General features: G+C 39.1%; 1 protein-coding gene across 1 annotated transcript in view; it reads left to right on the top strand.

Annotated features, from left to right (window-relative positions):
• The window catches only part of RALYL (RALY RNA binding protein like), a 365,227-nt gene that overhangs the window by 132,531 nt on the left and 214,231 nt on the right, over positions 1-18,465 (top strand). The window lies entirely within an intron of this gene.

Here is an 18,465-nt window from a genome sequence, read left to right as displayed (position 1 = left end):
ATGTTAGATGGGGAAAGATGAATCTTCTGCTTATTTTGTGTACAGTTATGAATAAAACAGATTCATGAGTCAAAAAACTGTAGGACATTCCAAACAGGAGTCAGACCTTGAATGTTCACCACCTTCATGAATGATATGTGCGCTCTGTTTAATATAGAACTAGGAAAAGTAGTGTGAAGGAAAACTGCAGTTTTGCCTGACTTCAACACTCAAAATAGCAGATATTCTCAAATTGTGAGACTTTAAGCCTCTGCTTTTCAAGAGTTTTCAACTTATATGCTTCCTTTCAGTCATGAGACCTAAAAATATTTAAAAACAAGTAAGATTTTTGCTTTAAAACCCTTCTGATAGTCAAAGCCTCATGATATAAGGAAAATTTCAATGACTGAGATGTCATCTTTTTCCAATAAACCTTGTACATCTAATATTCTGTGATTTGAGTATTTCTGAGTGACATGCTTATGACAATTGTGCTTAGTGTATTTATTTTCATAATTTTTATTCCTGTATCAACTAAACTAGTGATTTGGTCAGAGATGGAAAACAGAGCAGTTCAATTCGTCTTGGAGGCTTCCGCAGCTGATTTTCAGCTGTAGCCATGTTACTGGTTCCTCAGAAACTTCTCTTACATATTGTCCTAGAGTTAGACTTTTTAAAAGGGAAATAAATACATAAAAAACCCAAAATGAATCATCAGTGTAGATTGCTGCACTATTAAGCTTAAATAGAAATGCGTTTGTTTCTAGTTGTGGAGATAGGCTGAGGGAGCTGGGGTTGCGTGGGGAGCCTGGAGAAGGGGAGGCTCAAGGGAGACCTTATTGCTCTCTACAACTACCTGAAGGGAGGTTGTAGCCAGACAGGGGCTGGTCTCTTCTCCCAGGCAACCAGCACCAGAACAAGAGGACACAGTCTCAAGCTGCACCAGGGGAGGTTTAGGCTGGAAGTTAGGAAGAAATTCTACACAGAGAGAGTGATTGCCCATTGGAATGGGCTGCCTGGGGAGGTGGTGGAGTCACCTTCACTGGAGGTGTTTAGGAGGAGACTTAATAGGGTGCTTGGTGCCATGGTTTAGTTGATTAGGTGGTGTTGGATGATGGGTTGGACTTGATCTTGAAGGTTTCTTCCAACCTGTTCTGTTCTATTCTGTTCTATAGGATACAGAGGAATATTCTTGCAGAACTCCTGCAGGTGTCTTTCATGCATATTAGTTCTCATTTCAACTAGAGTTTGAAGTTTATGAAGTTTTCACTAATATCTCTTTTATTTTAAGCCTAAATCTCACTGGTATAGCAGTTTTTCATGCACTTTATTTATTTATTTCCTCCAGAACTAAACAAATATAGGAATCTGGGCTATGCAATACAGCATGCTTTTCGCCTCGCTGACTCTGATACCAGAACATTCTGCAACATAAAACTCAGGTTCTGATAATAGCTATTCTTTAGATTGTCTTTTAAGAATCCATTGTAAGAGCTGTTGTTACCAGCAGTAGAAGTTCAACTGGAGATAGGATTCTGGGGCTGTGGCCCATCCATGATATTCAAACCTTGTGGTCGGTCAAGTTGTATACAAATTGTCTTTTTCCTTTGGGGAAGAAAACTGAACAAAATGAGCTTGCAATATATCTTTCCAAAAGGGAAGCTGTGTGGTGTTTTTAGGATAACCTAAAGTATTAATGGAAGCATAATTGCACTCTTCACTGATGACTTTGCTCATTTAGGAAAATATTTGGGGTTTAGATTCTTCATTTTGTTTTGTTTTGGATTTTTTTTTAATTTCATTTTGTCAGCAGTCAGAGCTGCAGACAGCTATTCTAACAGTTGTCTCTAGAAGCTTTAACACCATGATGTTTGCCTGTGCTAGACATGTTACACTAGATATGAGACTGCTATCGCTGCCAGCGAGCAGAGATACTGCTTGCTTGGAGACTGCTTCCATGATTTATGCTGAGCTGGCTTCTCTGAAAATAGCTTGCTCATGCAAGCTTCGATCTTCTCTGGGCTGCTCAATGTAACAAGGCAGGTTTGTGGGAAGAAAATGTACAGTGGTTATGTTTACATTGAAGATTTTCACTTAAGCTTGTGCTAAAGTTAAGCAGGGAAGTCATAGGTCCCACAGAAATAGGTGGCCACTGGAATACATGGCTACAGCAGCATGCTGAACTGCTGAGCTGAAGTCAAGTTAGTAGCTCGAAGATACTCAGCGTTCTTTCTGTGAATATTGTACTGGTCTTAGCTAACCCTTTGAATTAAGATTTTACCAAAACTCGCTAGCACAGGCAGCTTGAGAGTTCCAATCCTGTCCATAAGTCAAAACTTCATAAACCAGTAAACTGAAAACAGTTCTTCTTTTAGGGGCATGGAGTCTTTTACCTGCTAAGACTTTAACTGCATTTTTTTTCTTCTTCTTTTAGAGAAGGCACACATTCTGTTTCTCAGTAGAAAACATTGCTTCTGTCTAAGTTTCACCATATACTTTTGCTTATGTCATTTTGCTAGCACAATGGGAACCTGATGTTCTAGTAAAAAAGCATAGAATAATTGTTTCTACGTGGAAACTTTACTAAATTTGTTTCTTTGTCTTTGCTTTCTAATTAATATAAATATATAAAGTAAATATATGCTTTCTAAAGCCTGAAGAATGCTGTGAAATCAGACTGTAGTCAGTTGCTTGTCTAAGAGATTCAAAAGTACTTAGGTCCATTTTACTGTGGTCAGCTGTTTTGAAATAGAGCAAGGTACAGATTTGTTTGGTTTTTTTCAAGTATTGTGAGGTTGGAAATGAGCCTTAAAGAAAACATTTCAAAGTATACTGAGCTGTCCCCCCGTGCCTGGCACCTCTACGTGCTGGCATTGCAAAATGGGTACATTATAACTTTTGAAGGGCAGCCGTTCAACCAAATGGATGTGCAGTCAGATGTTGAATTCAGAAAGTAGAAGATGTCTCTCTTTGAAGCAATGATGCTACTGTGATGTTTGGAATAATAACAGTGATTTGGTTCAGAATTGAATTTAGGTGTGTTCTGAAGGAAATGTAGTGTCTATCATAAAATGGCAAGAACTGGGGTCTTCGTGCAAGCTTTTCTGTTCCTTTCTGCAAATACAAAATATGAAAGGCAGATAAACTTGTGTCTTTTAAGTAGCACTTGAACTCAAACGAAATGTGGGTTTACATGGGATATGTGTGAATCTTCTTTTCTACATATAATACATTACAATCTATTAAGATTTTCAAAATCAACTTAGAAAAGGGCACACTGGATGAAACGCAGTTAGAAACTTCCAGGTTTATGCATAAAGAATATTATACTCTGATGCATGAGAATATGAAAGCTTGGTAGCATAGTGGTAATTTCTAGACCATAGTCAGAATTGCCTCCTTAAATTATTCCAAGACATTGTGCAAAACCCTCTGATATTTTAAGCTACTTATAAGCATGAAGAACAATGGTTAATTTAATCCATAATCTGTCATTACTAACTTGGAAAGTATAAACATTCACAATGGTGAAAATAAGTGCCACTTACCTCCAGTACAGGAAAAGACATTTATCAGTTTCATCTAGAGAACTGGAGAAAAGCTTTTGTTGAGTTTTGCTGTATGCAATATTTATCTATACTTTAATTTACTAGGCTGAATTCCAATCTACTAGATGCAGCTGATGCTCTCTCAGCTTTAGTATTTTGCCCCTTTGGTGTCACATTTTGGTGTCACCTCCTTAAAGGTTATGAGATTGTCCTTTATTTTACTACTTAAGGGCAAAATCTGCCTTCAAAGCATGTACTGGGTTCCAGATGCTGAAGTGTATCTGAAACCATAATTTCTCTTTTAAGTATTTGTCATTGGCACTACATATTTAAAACCTCAGGGGGAATTCAGCTTTCAGTTGCAGTCGTGTAGCTAAATTTAGTCCACGAGGGGATTTTAGGAACAGAGATGATTTTTTAAAACTCTCCTCTTAAAAGTGCCTTTTGTTGTTCCTTTAATTATTTTTTTTTCCTGTGCTTGGAGGTAAACTCGATGTGACATGTAACAGTTTTAGACAAAGAATAAAACCTGACAGCATCTAGAAAAGACTTCTGTGGAAAGTTTGGAACTCTGATTATGTGTCTTAAAATCTGCCATCAAAGTAGCCAAGTTAATAGCCAGACTAATAGTGTTTTCTGTCAGTTATTTTAATCTCAAACAGTTAGTATGATCCTTTTATCTGACTTCTTTTCAGTTCCTTTTCTTTATAACCACATATAATGTATGATTTCAAGCCTCTATACATGGTAACTCAAAGTCTCTATCTCCAAAAGATTTCCAGCATCTTCAGGATAAGAGGAATATGGTTTTCTTCCTTTCCTTTTTCTAAGTCCCAGAAAGCAGTGGGGCAGAACAAGCTGCATCTAAAAAGATGTCAGTTCTGCCTCTTTTTCTCTCTCTCCGCCCCTCCCCCCCCCCCCCCCCCCCCCCCCAAAAAAGTTGAAAACCCACTGGGAACTTGGTTGGAATTACATCTCTTAGAGCAATGTAATCACAGGTTTCATGCATCCAAAATTCCTGGGTGTCAAAACACCCAAAAAAGACCAAGCTTGCTCTCAATGAAAGACTGAGTACCTTATCACCTGAGGTTTACATAAGTCTGTAAAATAAATAAATAAATGCATGTAAAGAGGAAAAATTGGTTACAACAGAACCCTTTGGTCAGTAATTGGCATAACACTTAAAGACGGATCAGATAATAACCTTGAGAATCAAGACAGCTGGTTTTGCTACAGTGATATTTTGCTGTAATTGTGGTAGCATAAGGATATGGATAAAAGAAACCTGTGGCCTCAACATGAAATTTAGCTCAGCTTCATGTCAGGTTGGAACTGTCAGCTGCTGGCAGTGTGAAAATGGAAAGCAAGAAACATTTCTCTTGTTCAGCCTTAATGAATCTCAACATTCAGTTTGATACTTGAATAAAAGTTAGGGCTGTGCTTTAAATGATAGTGTATAAAATGAAGGTTACACTTAGGAATAATATCCAGGAAGAAACAATTACTTCCATATATGCCTTCTCTGGCTGCTTTATACAAAGGTGCATCTAGAGTGCAGTAAACCATGGTAATTTGACACTTTCTGGGATTAAGTGAGACCAGAGGCAACAGAACAATAGAATATTTTGCCCTCAGGATCAGACTTGAATACAGAGGTGTTGATCAAGACTCACACAGTTCTGGGGAATCCATGGGAGAGGAACCAGAAGTACAGCTCACAGATTTCCATGTTCTAGGTATTTCCATATTAACTTGCTTCTGCCCAGGTTAAAACATAACATTTTCCTTCCCTTGGGTTTCTGCTTGAGTGTACCCAATTTGTAATTGAGCGTGCATATAACACCTTTTGAAACTTTTTTTTTCTTCAGGATAATGCATGTCCCAGTTTAAATTGCAAGTCAATGTTTCTTCTTAATGCAGCTAAGACTGACCTCCTTAAGTAAGCAAGTAAAAATGGGGGGGGAGGTTAGAAATGCATTGCAACACAGCTGTCAGATATAAAAAAATGGGGGGGGAGGTTAGAAATGCATTGCAACACAGCTGTCAGATATAAAATATACTATTGGTTGACTGAAATGAAAATAATTTCAATGGAAAATGTGTAGAATAAGTGAAGATAGAAAATGATTGAATCTTCACAGACTGTAAAAACATGTAGATTTTACACAATGGAAATAGATCAGTTGCCAGAGATCTGGAAGTGTTGATAATGAGGAAGCTGCCAAGAAAGGAAAATCTGAAGGCAACTAGTGAATGTTAGCACTCTACCTACGTTTGTTCAAGGCTAGCCATGCAGGATGTGCTCTTGGGAACAGTCCTATTCTCACCAATTTGAATGCAACAGCCACTGTCTGCAGGACTCAGATCTTAGGAAGGAGTTCTTTTGATCAAGAGGTTTGAGAGTTTTTTGGGAGATGAAAGTAGAAAAGGTTTAACCCATCTGTGTGATGTTCATTTTCAATCAAAATGTCCTAAATCTCCTTTTGATAACAAAAAGAGAAGGCAGGATGAAGTGAGGAGATGAAGTAGAAAGAAAACAGGGAGCTTCATATTTCTTGAAAGAATATTAGCTTTCCTAGTGACCACTTGACATCAAAGAAGAATGCTATAAATCTTTCCATGGGAAGATTACACAAAGATGAAATAAAGACTTGACTTCCATGTCTGCACAAATCCCCCCAAAAATTGTCCACTGAGGAGAAATAGTACAAGTATAATCACAAATTTAATCTGTGATCCATTTGAAGCTTGATTCTGGATATCTGTTTTAACCTACTCATTTGCTAATTCTAACTTGTTAATGTGCTTTTGAAACAGATAGAATACTCTAGATGAAAAAATATGCAGCTTGTGTTCAATTTGTAATGTTGCCTGGAGATGTGCAATATGGAAGTCATAGTTCTTCCAAAGAAAGATATAGTAGTTCACAGTGTTAAACCTGGATATTTATTTGCATCATCTTGCAAAAGAGATATTTCAGTAACCTACTAAAAATCACATTCATTCTTTTAAGTGAGATTTGAAGAAAAAACAATAAATCTGTGAATTCAAAATTCCATCTACTACTGATAACTCAGTTGAAATTATGTGCTTCCTGAAGTGTAACACGTTCATTTCATAAAGATAGCTAATAATCTGGTTTATTTTGAACTCTGTTTATGCATCTGCTTAGCTGCAAGGAATATGCTCAAGACTGGGGCACTAATATCTTAGAGAAAGCTTATTTAAATGTAAAGGCCAATGTAAATCTTCAGTCCAAAGCCATGGAGCTGGTAGTTTACGGTACCAGGAAGCCACTGCCCTAACTCCTGAAGACCTTAACAATATGCACATTTAAATGTTTGGAGGCAAGCAGTTTATTGAGGGTGGGATTTATTTATTTATTTAGAACCATGGCACCAAGCACCCCATCCAGTCTCCTAAACACCTCCAGTGATGGCAACTCCACCACCTGCCTGGGCACCCCATTCCACTGGCAAATCACTCTTTCTATGAAGACCTTCTTCCTAACATCGAGCCTAAACCTCCCCTGGTGCAGCTTGAGACTGTGTCCTCTTGTTCTAGTGCTGGTTGCCTGGGAGAAGAGACCAAATATTTCCCAAATAAAAGTAACAGATTCTGGAAACTATTCAAAATACTCAGGTTTGACTTAAGCATACACTTTTCTAGTCTATTCAGAGATGAGCTACTACTGACACATGGATGCTGACTAAATGTTGATGCAACGCAAAAATCTCTGTTCTGCTTCTTAAATGGAGCATCCCTGATGTTGCAGTCAGTGCTTGCTCAGCCACAAATACTAATTTGCCACTAAATCATGTTAATCTGTTTTGGAGAATGTGGGCCAAACTATTATGTGCCAAATCCTGGCTTTTATAGAAGTACAAAAGCAAGGAAGCGTTGGGATAAACCAGTCCACAGGCAGGCTGGTCAATAACCCTGTGCTGCAATTCTCCCTCTCCTTCTCCAGCAAGCATTAATGTCACAGACAAAAAAAAAACCAACACTGGGGGAGGACTCTACTCTTGGTGATATATAAATTATACTGTATTTAGTGAGGACTTTTCTCTTCTTGAAAGCAGTTCCAGAAATTTCTTCATTGTTGATATATTTCGTCAACATATTGCAAAGAGTTAAACTTTGCAAGCTTGTTGTCAGCCTAGATATCTACAACTCAGCAGTTGGTCACTACACTAAATCTTCATTGAACAGAGCCCTTGGTGGGGGGCAGAGGAAAATTTTGCCTGAAGCTGTAAATGATACAAGAGAATTTGAGCACTGATACCTAATCACTTATTAGTGAATATTATTTATATCTAGTGCTTACATGGTAAAATAAATTGGTGGTATTTTAAACTTTAGAATATCTCTATCAGTAGTATTTTCTGTGCTACAGCATTCTGTAGTGAATGTGAGTTTATTTTCAGTGGTCCCAGTGCTTTAGAAAAAGCCAAAATGGAGGGAAATAATGAAGAACTTTGTGATATCATACGCATTTTAAGACATTTTCCCTGTTAAGATTAAAAACAAACAAACAAACCAACAAGCTTTCAAAATGCTACTGCTGAACTGATGAAGTTTCTACTCAAATGACAGGAACTAGGATACTGGTCTAAGAGCTTACTCTAAATAATAAGAAAAGTAGAAGTTGTTTGGCCCAAAATTGGTGTCGCGTTGTGTATTCTTTCAACTTCTGAAGAATGCAAATTTCATGAGTCCAGTTTTCATAGGCAATGAAATTTGCATACTTTTGCTTCTCTACTGATGCATACTAGATGGTCCTTGAACTGTGCTGCAAAAATACAAGGATATTGGTAAAATCTGACTTGCATGAAGAGATATTCTACTGAACTCTGGTATACTCTCAAGTATGTACATATATAAAACCTTTGAGTAAAGTAAGAGGCTGTGAGTAATGTGAAGCTCACAGCAATAAGACATTGTTAGGCTGAACATAAACTTCTGGTTTTGAAGACTAAGTTAAAACAGACTCCAAGCAGAAGGTCTTAATTGAATAATCTGTATTCTCTGCTGTCATTTTTTCCACATAAAAGAAACACTTTCCTTATTTTTGTAGTTTTTATTTCATATTGTGAATAATGTCCAAGAGGCATAGAAAACATGAACTATCTGTAAGATGCAGCATGTGTTCATAGACAAGAATACAATAAAAATAGTGAAAGGGACACGTAATTTGATTACGCTGCAGTTTATGTTTGTGCTAAGGCCAAGGAGGAAATGGTGAGGATGATACCTGCTTAAAAGGACCCAGGAGATCAGGCAAAACTTTGACAGGAGAAATCAGAAGTGTGCAGTCCAGTGAAGAATTAAACTACTGGGAGCAATAATATGCGCTGATGCACTCAATATAGCAGTAATGCCCTCCGAGAAGGGTAGGAAATAATTCAGTTCCTCTAGGCTGCACAGAAGCTAAATACAGTATGACAAGAAATAGTAGCAGTACTCATTATGTCTGATTGCTAATTACCCCTTTGAATGATTCAGTTATGCCTGCTACTAGATAATTAGTTTAGTAATTTATGGCTGCAGCACAAACTAGTATTTTAATTTTCACTGCACAGTTTCCACAACACCTACAGTTCAGATAATATCTCCCTTTTTATTCAGCTCCAAATTGCTTTATTTGATAGCCAGTGGGGGTGGGGGGAGGGTGAGGAGGGAAGGAAACAAGCAACTCTTTCAATTTCTAATGCTAAATTACATATTTTAATATAATTCTATTAAAAACTATATAAATGTAGAAAGTGACTTTACCTGGGCTCTTAATGTGGTTTCTTTATAGATTTGGGAAGTGTTCCTAGAAACACTTGCACAGGAATATTTGCTGTAGTAAAGTTTTTTATTGCCTCTACTCAGACTGGAATGAAACTGCTCCTGTGTATGGCTGTTGCCAGGATTAGACCCTTGGGATAAAGTAGGTTTATTTTTTGCATTGTTGTAATTGCACAGATATTTCTGCACTCCCCAATTACTGTGCTTCCAGGGATTGATTCTTCCATGCAAGGAAGGTGCAGTTTGCAATTTGGTGTCATTTAGAGTGGTGCTTGAGTGCATTGGTTGGTGGGATTCAAAAGGTTCAGCAGCTTTCAGGAATAGTGTTATATTTCTTACAAAATCAACTACTTCTTAGTTCACCCAAGCATGAAAGCAATTTCTGAAAGGTAATCAGAGATAGATGTTTGGTTATTTGTGAGCTGTGGTGTTGTTTTAATAAAGCTACCACATGGTAATTTGGACTGCCAAAGAAAAATGGGCCTTGGAGTGCCACTGAGGATTCAGGTCTTATTTTAATTATTTGTAACATATTTTGAACCTTAGTCTTGCTTTGCTGCTGTAATGAAATGATTTTTCTGTTATTATTATTTGACTGTGTCATTCACATGATTGTTTGCTCTCTCTTTATGAACAGACCCGCCTGTGTTTGTTTCACACCATCACTTGTAGGTTCATTTTGCTCAACAGCTCAAAAACTGCAATAAAATCATTCATATGGACAGGATACAGTCAGCTCCTTTTTTTGTTGTTTTTAAAACAAATGAAAAACCAACAGGCACAAACAACTCGAGGCTTTCTATACTTTTTTTCCTCGTGTCTTTTGAGAGACATGGAGAATGGGAGCGAATGGAATGAAGCTGGAGGTGGGGAGATTCAGCCTGGACGTGAGGAAGAAGTTCTTCACCATGAGAGTGGTGAAGCCCTGGAATGGGTTGTCCAGGGAGGTGGTTGAGGCTCCATCCCTGGAAATGTTTAAGCCCAGGCTGGATGAGGCTCTGGCCAGCCTGATCTAGTGTGGGGGGTCCCTGCCCATGGCAGAGGGGTTGGAACTAGATGATCCTTGTGGTCCCTTCCAACCCTGACTGATACTATGATACATATTCTGGTTGTGTCTAGGTACTAGTTAAAATGAGATTATCCTGTGTGGAGCAATTTATGAAGTTAGAGACCCAAGAGATTTTCAGTCTAAGTAGACTCCATAAGATTTGTTTTGAGGTGTGGAAAGCGAGTCACAGGGAAGCTATAGGACTTGTCCAGTTGGGTGTAGCAGCAGGAGCAAAGCCAACAAAATTAGCAAGGAATTTACTCAAAACCACATATGGTTTTGTGTGGCTGAAATCTCTGCTTTTCTGCAGATCTTGGTAACCTTTGGTTGCTGTGGTTCGCTCTCCTGTTGCAGTTGCCTTAGTTGTAATTAAACTGCTGCTGCTTCACTTCAGCAGATACAGGTTTTTCCTTCTTTTCTTTGAATATATCTTTTTCCCAGTGACCATATTGTGTTCTCCACCAAGAGAACCAGACTGAAGGAAGCAAACTTGCTCTTAAATTTCCTATTAATCTCCATGCCAGCTAAAGAATGTGGGTGTGTGGAGAAATGAAGAATGGCTTTGTGGGATGCACCTCCTCACTTTTCAACAGGCACAAAAGTTTTTATGTTTTTCCTGGCCCTTGAGAGAAATAGCAAAGCTTTTCTTGTCTGCAGTGATGTATTTTGATGTAATTTTGTCCATCCTTTGGAGACAGATTTCAGTCTTAGCTCTCCTTTTGAGGATCAGCTTTCTGCACAGAGTAATGTTGGTTAACCTTCAGAGGCTAGTTGAGAAAGACCTCCCTGAACTTCAATGGTAAGGCCTTGCTTCTCAAAGGGAGCACTGCTTTTTTGAGTTTTCCTCCCACAGTGCCCAAGAAACCAAATGCAAGGCCATGGCAGAGTTCCCAGCACAGTCACAAACCCGTCAGGACTCCTTCGTCAGCTGAGTGTGCCTTGCTACGCTGTGTCTTGTGCCAACAAGGAGCTCATAGCACTCAGCGCAGTCTGCGAGCAGAGATGGTTCAAACCCAGATGCCTCCTTTAGGGAAGAAAGGATTTAGCTAGATGGGTGAGAGCAGTACAGTGCCTCTTGCCTTCAAAAACAGAAGTCTTGGCAACCTTTACTTTTAATAAAGCTCTAACCAGCAATTCTTCAAGCATGAAGTATAACTGGCAAAACCAAAGTGCATGTGCAGGATTTGTCCATAAATTCTTCATTTTCCGTGCACAATGTGTATTCTTTGGGTTTGGGGATACTTCCTGCCTTTACATCTGGGTTCTCCCACGTGCTTTACCTTAACCCATATCTCCCATGCAGTATACTGTTTTGTCTTGCTTTTTCTTGCTGTGAATTGCTGAACCATAAGGAAGGAAGGAAGTGAAAAAAAATGGTTATAAATAAATGAATGTTATCTTACTACAAACTCTTCTTTTTATTGACTGTCCTCCTATCTGTGTGAACCTCTTCCTTCACCTTTGCTGTATAATGGGGAAGCTCGCTTGCTTTTTTGGTCTCACAAGCTTCAGTGCTTTGGGGGAGACGAGGAGCTTAGAAAAGGAACGTGGGGAAACAATGGGAAACCAGTGCTGAAAAATCAGCATGCTTGCTAATTTCAGATAGGAGAGCAAAAGATTTTATTAAAAACCTTGCTACAATCTATGGAAATGAAGAACATGACAGGAAAGTCAGGTTTGATAGTCACATTTGTTAATTTAAGACGTGCATTTTGTAGAGAAATGTTTGTATTTGCTATTTCCCATTGGCTTCAGAGTTCACACTGAAAAGAAAGAAGTCTGCACTAAATATTGGATGATGACAAGCCTCTTTGCAGAAGTAATTATGTGGTTTTCTTGTTCAGGGACAGCAACAGAGACACTTGGAATATTTAAGGAAGCATAAAAGTGTGTGCAAAATTATTGCATTACCATTCCTAGCACATTAATACTGCCACTGACAAATCGGCTGGGACCAGCAGGCAAATATTTAGATTATCAAAATGAGTTTTTTCCTTATGGGCAGCAGTGCAGATTGTTTCCAGGTACTGTATTACTGAGAAAAATATTTGGCGTTATGAGTGTATCAAGCTTGCTTTATTCACGCTAGTTTGTTTTCACTGCAGTTCAATAGCATAATGTCCATGGCTTGTACTTGTAGCAGGCTTTCTGTCCTCTTCCTGATATTTACCAGCACTGGATCAATGTTCTAAAGGGCAATTCTGACAGCGTTATTTCTGTGAACATCAAACTTGTGTTTATTATAGAATGAAACTGCACTTTTTATAGCCAACAGTCTAACTTTTGAAATATGTATTCTCTGACCCATTTAATAAGTGGTTCCCTACAGACTCAATGTGGTGACGCTTCTCCGTTACCAGTTACAAAAGAAGAGGCCGTTCCCTGTAAGGCAAGCTGTCTCAGCATCGGCTTGACCTTTCCAACTTTGTTTGGAGAGATGTTTTAAGTTCTTTCTACCTGGCAGAGATTTCCACTTCCAGGGTTATAATAGCCTATCTGTCTGCTCTTTCTGGTAACTGTCTGCTGCTAGCCATGAATATTGCATGAGAATAAATGTATACACGAGTAGTCCAACTGGATTTTCCGTGTTGGTGCCACATTGCCAGATGAAAGCGCCCAAATAGCTTGTCACTGCATATTTTCTGTGATGGGGGAGGAGGAGATAAAACAATTAGACCCAGTTCTGTGGGCAAAAGCAACTTGTGAAACACAGCGGGGCTAGATTTAGGTTGGACACAAGGAAGACATTTTTCTTAGGGGGTGGGGGGAAATAGATCAAGATCAGGTTGGATAGTGCTTTGGGCAACTTGATATAGTGGAAAGTGTGTGTCCCCCATGTCAGGAAACATTGGATTAGATGATCTTTAAAGGTCCCTTCCAATTAAGTGCCTTGTGATTCTATATGGATGCTCCTTCTCAGTATCTGTGGTAGCACCTTAGAAACCTTTGTCAGGCAGTGAAATTGAGAGCAGCCATAAAACTAAAATCCAGCTGGGACACAGCAAACCTGGGGTGGTAAAAAGACGGAACAAAGATGCTTTCATATTCCTGACTCATACTTAAGGACTTGATTGATTCGTTCCTGCAAAAATATAATGTAAGTGTGTTATTTCACAAAAAGAAAAATAAACTAGTGAACTGTGATTTCTGGGGCTGTAGTTTTCTCCTCAGCTCTTGTCTATGCACTTGGTAACTCTCTTTATTACAATATGAAAGTGGGCATTTTGGCAGGTATCTCAGCTGAAAAAAATAATGCTCTTGATGTTTTCTATTTGGAAGGTAATCATTACAATGACTCCTTGAACTCATAATTCCTGGCTGGAAATTACCTCCATGGGAATAGTGGCTCTATAATGTGGTGGCAAAGGCTATCTTCAGAGATGCTCTAATGTAATTAATTAAAAACAGTGTTTTGCCCAAAATTGAACTGTCAGCTTCTAGTGTGGCATTATTGCATCTACTGACCCTTCAGCTGATTTGGATGCACAACACCTTGATCTGCTGGAGGTGACTTAACACAGACAGACTCTGGCAGTTCTGGTCATGCTCCAAAGGCAAAATTTCATAGAGAATCACCATGCTGAGTCATAAAGTGATTTAGGGGCTGGTGACTCACCATACCAACACAGAGTAAAAGAACAGAGACATGGATAACTTTGTGCATATCAGCTTCAATTCTGTAATTTCAAGAAATTAACTGTAATAATTAGATTAGAAGTCACTGTAACTGCATTAATAACAAGTCTTTGATTTTTCTGTAGTTGTATGGATGTACAAATTAATTATTGCTCTGCAAGATATTTCTGTAGCCTACAAGTTACATGATTTCATGGTTTAGTGTGTGGCCCTTGAGGCTCAGTTATAATTTGGATGCATGAATTACTATATCTATATTGTTATACTTGCCTTGTATACACCTCTGAGTGTGGGTTTGTCTCATGGTGCTAATTTTCTGTGGACTCTAGATCACAGCTAGGCTGATGTGAAAATGAAGACCACCTACTCCTTTATTTAAGCTAAATACTCCTTTTCTGTGTTCTCTCAGTGCTTTCTGACAGGATACTATAGGAGTACTGCAGCACAGATGAATTGGTTGCTTTGTAATTTGTTTCCTTGTGTTATTCTAGAGTAGACACAAGTAATAAAGCTTTCACAAGACTGTTTCTGGGCTAATATAGGCATAGCATTTGCAGCCAAAGAATGAATCTCTGTAGAATGTGAGATGGAATTTTCCTACTGCAGTTTTGTGGTGAAACTCATATATAATTTGTAAATCCTATTTTCTGAGTCAGGTGGCTCTGAGCCAGATCCAAAGGATGTGCTTAAACTGGTGATGGCTTCTGAAGGAAAATGCAAACTAGAGGGGGAAAAAAACATCCATCATTTGATAGCTTCAAAATTCTGTTGTCTTTTCTGTTGTCATACTTATAGTAGGAGGTTGCATAGTAATAGGTAGCAAAGTGGGTGGTTCTGAGTAACCTGTGCTGAATTCCAGTTTGCTTTGTTTTTTGGCAGTGGCCCAAGCATAAACATTGCCAGGGATTGTGTGAGGTATCCCTATATGTCAGCCAGCATACAAATTATCTAGATTTGAAATGCTTTCAATTAATGTCTCGGGGAAAACCTATGTGTTGATATTGTATTGTCTTTTGCCGGTGGGAACAAAAACTCCAATGTTATGGCTGTTAAAATGTTTTCCATGAACCTTTAGTGCTGAGGATTTATTTTCCACAATCAGAAACTTCACCAATTTACAATTTCCTGATGTTTAGTTTAGGTGCAAACCTCAGTGAAAAGTAAACAGCCAGTGAGGCCTTGAAGTAGTCCTGGCTGATTACAAGGATGCTGGAGCAAGTGGGAAAAACAAGACTGTAATCAGAGGGGAGGATGTGATCCCCTGTCCTGGCTGACTGGAGCTCCAAAAGATTCTGGCAACTATTGCCATGTGTTTTGTGAGTGACTTGCTGTTGCACTGTGGGTAACAAATAAGCCTGGAGGAGAGGGTTCTCAAAGGATGATAGCTTGGAGCCCTGTGCTTCTTCCCTTGCTGCTGTGGGTGCCCACTGATGCATAGCAGTACCAAACTGCTTTTAGAATCATTGTATCATTTCAGCTGGAACTGCTTTTAAGATCATAGAGTCCAACTGTCAACCCAGTGGCACCATGGCCATTAAATGATGTCCCAAAGTGTCGTGTCTACATGCTTTTTAACCTTTGTGGTCCTCTCAGCGCACAGAGAGCCTCTTACCCCACTGGCTAATCAGGGAGTGGAGAAAACTAATTAGGCTGAAAGATCAGGGCCCTGAGCAGGAATCAAGTCAGAGATAAAGAAAAAAAGAGAGCTGTAAGAAAATAGTGGCAATGTTCTGCGTATTCCTGCAGAAAAAGGATGCTTCAGCCTCAGAGGTCTGAGATGCCTGCTTAGGCATCTCTTTAAAATGGAACAAATATATGTGCTGACTTCAGCTAAATTGTTCTCTTCATAGTTTCAAAAGACTGTTTGCATTTGCCATACCTTTGATCCACAGTACTCTGAAAATGGTTGCAGAGAGCTGACGACAGAAAAGCTCCTGAGGTCAGGGATGCTGAGGCATTTCTGGATTCACCAGTTGGTAATGGAGTCATGTAGCCTTTCATGCTGTCTCAGCTCTTCTTGAGGATCGAACAAGTCTGGCTTAGCGAGCGATTCAGGATCACGCAAAAGGCAAGCAGAAGAAACAAGTGAAATTAACTGATGCTGTTGAATATGCTCTCTGCATATCATGTTTGGTGCCATGGGTTAGTTGTTTAGGTGGTGTTGGATTGGTTGATGGGTTGGACGCGATGATCTTGAAGGTCTCTTCCAACCTGGTTTATTCTATGTATTCTATTCTATGTAATCTCTGAATGGCAATAAAGACAGTTCTAACATTGATTCAAAGATTGTGTTTTCTAAACCCAACTCAAGGGCATTTGTTTTTCAATGCCAACTACTCTAAGAATGTAAAACTGAATGGTAATTCCTTCATATGATGAATATTTCAAACCTGCTGTTGATCAGCCTGAATTATTCTTCATTATATTTTTAATTGTAGTACTGTCTTTGCAGTATTAATTTAATTTAGATCAGTGAATATAAGGTATTTAGGATTGCAAATAAAATCTTGAAGTAAATGAGACTGCCAGCAGACCAGTGCTTTGGAAAAAAAAAAAGGAAAGATATAGTGTATAAACAATTTACATTTATCTTTATTACATCTTTATTGAACACAGTTTATAGCCAAGGATATTTGTGTGTGTGTCTCAGAGAGAGGGAGAAAGTACTGTGCAGTGACATTTTGTTAAAAGCATTAAAAAAAGATGGAGGTTGGGGGGGGGCAAGCAGTAGGTTGGAATGTAACTAAGCTGGAGTTGTTTTAAATTACTGAGAATTAGAGTGAATTCAGCTGGAAGTGTATTTTGATCTGACATTTGATTTTGGGAATTAGATCTGTTTGTTTCCTCTTTGTCTGTGTCATGGAAGGAAGCAAAAGGAGTGAGCTGGAAAAAAAAAAAGAAAAAAGACAACTACTGTGAAAAATGAAGAAGGGAAAAGGGCAGTAAAGTTGCTGTTTATTTTGTGTCATCACAGAGGTTCTGTAAGCAAGCACTGTTATAAAGAAATTTCAATCAGTAGTTAAATAACATCTAAAGAGTTTACACTAATTTCAAAATTCTTGTCCTCTGAAGCCCAACTGGGATGTGTGCCCCAGCTGCAGTAATGCATACTCCTATAAAGGACTAGGAACATCTGAGGTAAAAGTTTTTTATCATGTGGTGGATCTGCCTGTGCCTTGGGTGATTACCTTAACTGCCCCAATGGCCAGGACTGTAAATGTGGTGCTTCTCAAAAGCAGGTGTTTTTGTGCCATCCCAGTTTTAAGATTCTGTTTATGCAATAGTTGCAGTGCTCATACTTGTCATTTTTGGGGGATTTAATGTCCCAGCATGGAACCACTTAAACTGTATTTTATGCAGTAGGAAGTTCACTCTGTAGTATTCCAGTCCACACAGAAGAAACCTAACTGCTGAACTGGGTGCCTCAGTTTAGGAGAGATGTTGACTTGCTGGAACGAATCCAGAGGAGGGCAATGAAGCTGGTGAGGGGTTTGGAGCACAAGCCTTATGAGGAGAGGCTGAGGGAGCTGGGGTTGCTTAGCCTGGAGAGGAGGAGGCTCAGGGGAGACCTTATTGCTCTCTACAACTACCTGAAGGGAGGCTGTAGCCAGGTGGGGGTTGGTCTCTTCTCCCAGGCAACCAGCACCAGAACAAGAGGACACAGTCTCAAGCTGTGCCAGGGAAGGTTTAGGCTGGATGTTAGGAAGAAGTTCTTCACAGAAAGAGAGATTGGCCATTGGAATGGGCTGCCTGGGGAGGTGGTGGAATTGCCATCACCAGAAGTGTTTAGGAAGAGATTTGATGTGATGCTTGGTGCCATGGTTTAGTTGGTTAGATAGTGTTGGATGATAGGTTGGACGTGATGATCTTGAAGATCTCTTCCAACCTGGTTAATGCTATTCTATTCTATTCTATAACTGTGGGTACAAATGAAGTCCTTTATCTGAACTCCTGGTACAAGCAGGGCCAACCTGGGCCTTTCCTGTTGCCAACTTCAAGTCTAGTGGTCTTGTATTCTAAAATACATGTTAAATGTTTGTTGTTAGAGACTTTCTATTTAATCATTAGCAAATGGATGTCTCCTTTGAATGGATTATTTTATTTTATTACTGTATTTTCAATCTGGCTGATGGTCAGTGTCTCTTCCATCCAATTTCTGGTAGCACAATTTTTGATACAGGACCGAGAGTTGCTCTGAGACTGTGATTGGATTTCAAACGGTAATACCTCTCTGCATCCTTCAGGCAAAAAGGTTGATTGGCTGCCCCTTTCCTCTAGTCTGCAGTTAGTGATGCAAAGCACAGTGGTGGAGTCTGTGGCCAGGAAAATTTTTACAAGCTTTGTTCTTTCACTCACATATTAAAAGAAAATGCTATCCCCAGTGTCTCTATACGAGAACACAGAATTTTGCTTATATAGGTGCCTTTAATCATATGCATCTTTTATTTCTGAAGCTCCCAG

Source organism: Dryobates pubescens, chromosome 14 (assembly GCF_014839835.1).
Source record: "Dryobates pubescens isolate bDryPub1 chromosome 14, bDryPub1.pri, whole genome shotgun sequence".
In the NCBI taxonomy this organism is placed as follows: Eukaryota; Metazoa; Chordata; class Aves; order Piciformes; family Picidae; genus Dryobates; species Dryobates pubescens.
The sequence above is the reverse complement of the archived record's forward strand: the minus strand, read 5'-3'. Positions and strand labels throughout refer to the sequence as shown.